Below are 6,059 nucleotides of genomic sequence, written 5' to 3'. Positions count from 1 at the left end.
TGGTTCCAAATATACAGTTTCCATACATACCTTTTGTGTGTTTTGCACATTATTGAGATCGAAGAACTGCTCCATCTGTAATATCCATGTGGCGGGATCCTTGCCATCAAACTTCCTCATATCGATTTTTGGAATATGGTGGGTCTTCAATCCAACATTAGCATCTATGGAATCATGATTAACATTACTTTTGTTCACATCATGAGTTTCCTTTACAACCTTTTCACCATTAGTAAGTATTTCTTGTAGAAAATTTGTCAAATCTGTCTTCAAATCTGCCATGCCTGTCTTCAAATCTGTCCTCAAATCTGTCTTCAAATCATCCATCTTGACTTCCATGCCCTTTATCTTAGATTCCATGCCATTTATCTTAGATTCCACACCATTTATCTTAGATTCCACGCCACTTATCTTAGCTTCTGTTAGCTTTTGTGAGCGTGACATTTGTTGCACTTATTCTTGTAATTTTGATATATCATGTAGCATTTCTTCCTCTTCTTCATGAGTCATGCTAGAGCTTTCAGGTTCCTTACTAGGTGTTTGCATTTTCTTTCCTTGGGGCATCAGCTACCGATAATAATGCTTTACTATGCCCTTTGAATTCCGTTAAACCAAGCTTACACAAAAATTAAAAAAAAACTACACACCTTTTTTCACTTTATAGAAGCCTGATATTGAATCTGATGTATCTCTGTAATTTCGGATCATCCAGTTCTCTAATTACGACCTATAGTAGCCTTCTGTGTTCTCTTTCCAATGCCACAAGTCTAACCCAAATTGGATTCTCCAAGGAAGAGTTATGTGAAATCTCCCACAGTGACTTGCTTTTAGACTAGTTCAGTAGAGCGAACTTGTACGACGTGCCACGAGTCACTGTGTCAACATTTGAATCTGAAACATGCATACAAGAAACTACAATCCGTCCTCTTTCTGTACCTTCTTACGAAATTTCAATCCGATCCCTGGAGAGAAAGTTATGACGATTTTCCCCATGTCACCTGTTTTGAATGTAATTCAGGAGTTTGCAAAAAGACCAACTTTCTCAGATCATATCTTCGCAAATATCACGCGAAAAGCTCTGAAATTCGGACCCAAGGTTCAGCGCGATTCCTTCTCAAATGGGTTGTTTTTGCGACTTCTGAAACATCATAGAAGAAAAGTTATAGAAAAAATGCCACGATGACCTGTTTGGAGCAGCGAAACCCTAGAATCCAAAGCTCTGATACCAAATGTTATGAAACCAGACAAGAAAAGATAGAAAAGATAGATCAACGCCTTAGAATTCAGCCTCTTTGAGGGGGAAACCTCCTTTACATTACATAAATCAATAATTCTTTGATGATACAAATGACAAAACCTCCTTTCTATATATAGGAGTCTAAGGAGTCACAATATAATCCAGCCGACCTAACAATAATAATCTAAAGCCACAAAAATAATAATAGAGGGATTCTATGGGGCACAGAAATAACAACATGGGGGTAATAGGGGCACAACAATATAAATAAGGGGTATAACTACAATAGTAATGGGGTAATCACTAGTATTATAGGGACCCAACATATATATATATATATATATATATATATATATATATATATATATATATATATATATATATATATATATACATGATATATATATATATATATCTGTATATATATATATATATATATGTTATTTTATGTTATCTATATATCTATCTATCTATATATATATATATATATATATATATATATATATATATATATATATATATATATATAGCTATGTGATGTTATATATATATATAGTTAAATGAGTCACAGTTATAGTTATGTTACATGCTACGTTATATATGTGTGTTTTATGTTAAATAACTTTATGTTATGAACTAAAGTTATGGTTATGTTGTAACATGTTTTTCTTTTTTCTAAGTAAAGACTACTTCTATTAAAAGAAGGTAAAAATACAGTTACAAGGAGGTTGAAACCTTAGAGGAGAGCCAAAACTGTCCATCAGCACATACAGACTGTCCCAGGGTTGGGAAAACCAGATACAAAAAGCCCAAAAGCCATACAATGAGAACTGACCATGTTGGTAAACCATAGAAAGGTCAGAAGGAGGGCTGTAACCATGCTATCTATACTGACCAGATACCCATAGGCAAAACAACTGCAGAACCGAAGACCTGATGCAAAAAGACATTATCAAAGCCAGAGAAACATAGCGCAGTGATCTGGAGAGCAAAGAGAAAAGCTGGGGAAGCAAACATGGCCCAGGAGGCATCAAACGACTGTTTCGTGGTCCTGAGCTTCCTCCACCACCGGGCATGCATTTCCCACCCAAAAATCGTCTTCAGTATCCTCAGCATCCATACCGCTGCCACCTGGAAGAGCCGCCGAACGACGGATGCCACCGGAACAACTCACCGGGTTAACAGAGCCCGAGACTCCCTAGAGGTTGTCGTCTGGTGGCTTGATGACATCAGGAACACTTCCCTCTGCCTGCATATCACCGCAATTGAACACATTGCCAATGTCTTCCCCATGGTGCTTGCTCCCATCCTGAGACTGCATTGCAGAGGTATGCACAGAGACGCTAGACTGAGCCTCTTCCTCCACAAAGATTATAGTGATGCTGGCCGAGAGAATAGGCTTATTGAGGCGACTTTGAAATTTGAAATGGGTGGTCTGGAAAGAGTTATGCAGGAAAGGCTTACCACCAGCTGAGGGAGGGGATGCAGGAGCCATAGGAATATCAGGTGAGGGAGCAGGCTGAGAATGCCCACGGCCTCCATGACTACCACCACGGCGACTACTAGCATGGTGACGCACCATTGTCAAAATGCAAAGACAGCTTGAAGGGGATATGGAGCAGGCCGAAGCAAAGCAGGTGCCGAAGTAAGGGAGCCGCTTAAAATTCAGAAAACAGACATTTAAGGTTGCATTCGGAGCACTGCAGGAATACAGAGTCTGAGGCAAGCTAAGGCAGGGAGGCCACAAGGAAATGATAGTTGAGAGAACCGACGAACCCATAAGTAAAACCTTAGGCAAAGTTTCTCGACCAAAGGGCGCAATAAATTCCGAATGCCAAGTGATCAGCAGGTACCCTGTGTGAGCCTGCTTTATCCACGAGAGGGCATGGAGGAGTGTGCGATCCTACCACCTGCAGGACCAGACGCCGGTGCGGGAGAGCCACTCCATTAATATGGCATTAATACACCCGCATCCGGGTTATGTTGTAACATGTTCTCTTATATAATAATAATAATAATAATTTTATGTTATCTTAAATAGTTGTAAAACTATGTTATGTTATATATTTTATATACAGAACTCTAATATATAATTACGTGATGCTATAGTTAAATATAGTTCCATGTTATGTTATATAGTTATATATATGTTATGTAAAATGTTATAATTATATACAATGACATGATGTTATATTTATAATTACGTTTTTTTCTCTTTTTAAAATTTTAACTTTAAAGATTAATACTTTATTTTTAAAATGCGAATCGTACTATATTTATTATTAATTTTTTTTTTATTAATATATAAATTGATTTAAATCTCTCTCTCTCTCTCTCTCTCTGTATATATATATATATATATATATATATATATATAGAGAGAGAGAGAGAGAGAGAGAGAGAGAGAGAGAGAGAGGTTCACTATGAGCAACCATATTCATTATGTCAATCTCAAGATCCTAATTTACTTATTTACTGGCTATAGGTTCGTTGTTTTCTATTTTGGAGTTTTTTGGAGTATATTTTTGGTCAAATTTGTTAGAAATTTAAAATGCATTTAAAAAAATGAAAAAACTATAAAAAAAAAAATATAAAAAAATTGAAAATTTATGTCACAAAATTCCTAAAGAAAAAAATTAAAACCTAAAATAATTAGAAAAAAATGTTTTTACCATTCAAAATCAGAAAATATGCATGTAATAAACAAAACATTGCAAGTAAGAAACAAATTTTAAACTTAAATTATAGTTATTTTTAGTGGTTTTGAAGTGTTTTCTAGGTTGTTTTGAAGGGTTTTCTTGATGGTTTTCTAGGTTGCTTTTGTGGGTTTCTAAGTTGTTTTAAGGGTATTTTTTATGGTTTTCTTCATTGGTTTTGTAATTTTCTAAATTTTATTGAAGGGTTCTTTTGTGGTTTTTCCATGGTTGTTTTTTTTTAATTGATTGGTTTTCATGGTTTTTGTACATGGTGTTTTTTTTAAAATCAATCTGTTACATTTTGCAAAAAAATTAAAAAAGAAAGACAAAGGTTAGAATACCTATTTTCATTTGATCCTTTGCGACGTTGGTGGGGTGGTTGGCGAGATTGATTTGAATGCTCCATTGCTTGATCAAGCTCTAATACGCTTGGTCGAGCTAGTGTGAAACTCTCGGTCAAGCTCCTGCGATATGTGTAAATGACACACGAAGACCACGGGAGCGGTATATAATAAAATAAAAAGGTCTCGATCAAGCATTATAGCTTGATCAAGGGTTAGTTTTAAACCCTTGATCGAGATACCTTCTTAGTGCCCAAGGAGCTCGATCAAGCGCTTAAAAAAGGCTCGATCGAGCCATTTTTTTCCATCCAAACATGCCCTCTTTCACCAAAACGTGTAACCCAACTCCATGCTTTCACCCTCAAGAACATGGAGCGATTAATATTGAGGATAAAAAAATGATCCTATGGAAGAAGATAATGATGCTGATAACATAGTTGAAGAATATGGGATAGATATATTGATCCAAGATAAATTCAATAATGTTGGAATGGATGATGATGACAACTAGTATGTGATGACCATGCTTTTGATTTACTTGTAATTGAGATCGCAACTAAAACTCTTTATGAAAGCTCAAAAACATCTCCTGTCTGCTGTATTATTGCTGGTCAACTTAAAGGCCATGAATTTATTTAACTTATTTTTTATAAATATAACATAATAAAATATATAATATTTTTGAAATCTCGAAGTAATCATAACCTAAAGCTACCTTTAAATAAATAAAACCTAAACAATTTCAATTGGAAGACATGAAACGTTCTATGTATCTTTGATGGAGGTAGCTGAAACATAAATATTTTAGAAAATTTTAGACAATATTTCCATGGAAAATTATCATTTTCCCTCCAGGTGAATGTACAACACACATTTGAAATCTTGGATTTTAAATATGTATTATATCAAAAAATTGAATTGTTTTACGACATAAAAAATTAAAAATATTTAAGCATAATATTTTAACTGTAAAAGTATTTAAATTTTCAAATATAGAGTGAGAGAGTGGGAGAGAAGGGTAAGAGAGAGTGGGAGGGGGACACAAATATGGAGAGAGGGAGAGGAGGAGAGAGTCTCTGAGAAAGAGAGAAAGCTTGAGAGATGGAGTTGGAGGAAAAGATAGGGAAGGAAGAAGTTTAAGAAATATAGAGAGAGAAAGGTGGAGAGAGAGCAGAGGGAGTGACATAGGAGAGATGGAGAGGGAGTGTGTATGTTTAGGGATGAGATAGAAAGAAAAATAAGGAGGGATGGAGAAGGGGGAGAGAGAATGAGAGAGGGAGGGAGATAGTCAAAAAAGTTGTAGGACGAAGCTCGAAAGAGAGAGTGAGTGAGTGAGTGACTGAGTGATGTGGGGGAGAGATAGAGGGAGGTGGGAGAGAAAGTAAGAGAGAGAGGACTTGAGAAGGAGGTAGAGAAATGAAGAGATAGAGGACTTGAGAAGGAGGGAGAGAGAGAGATGGAGTTGGATTGGGAGAGAGAGGGAGGTAAGAAGAAAGAAATATAGGAGAGAGAGGTGGAGAGAGAGATGGATTTGGATGGGGAGAGACATGGAGGTAAGAAGAAAGAAATATAGGGAGAGAAATGTGGAGAGAGAGAGAGAGAGGGAGTGGCAAGGGAGATGGAGAGAGAGAGAGAGAGGGAGAGAGAGAGAGGGAGTGATCTGAAATGGAGAAGATTAGTAATGTTGTGTTAATTCCCCATTTAGAAATAAAACCCAAGATTCTTATCATTTGGTTTTTCAAGTGCTTAAGGATTAAAAAAGTTTTGCAATTAATAGATTCCCAT

Source organism: Pinus tabuliformis, chromosome 9 (assembly GCF_031772625.1).
Source record: "Pinus tabuliformis cultivar Carrire ecotype Pingquan chromosome 9, CPIR1, whole genome shotgun sequence".
Classification (NCBI taxonomy): domain Eukaryota; kingdom Viridiplantae; phylum Streptophyta; class Pinopsida; order Pinales; family Pinaceae; genus Pinus; species Pinus tabuliformis.
The sequence above is the reverse complement of the archived record's forward strand: the minus strand, read 5'-3'. Positions refer to the sequence as shown.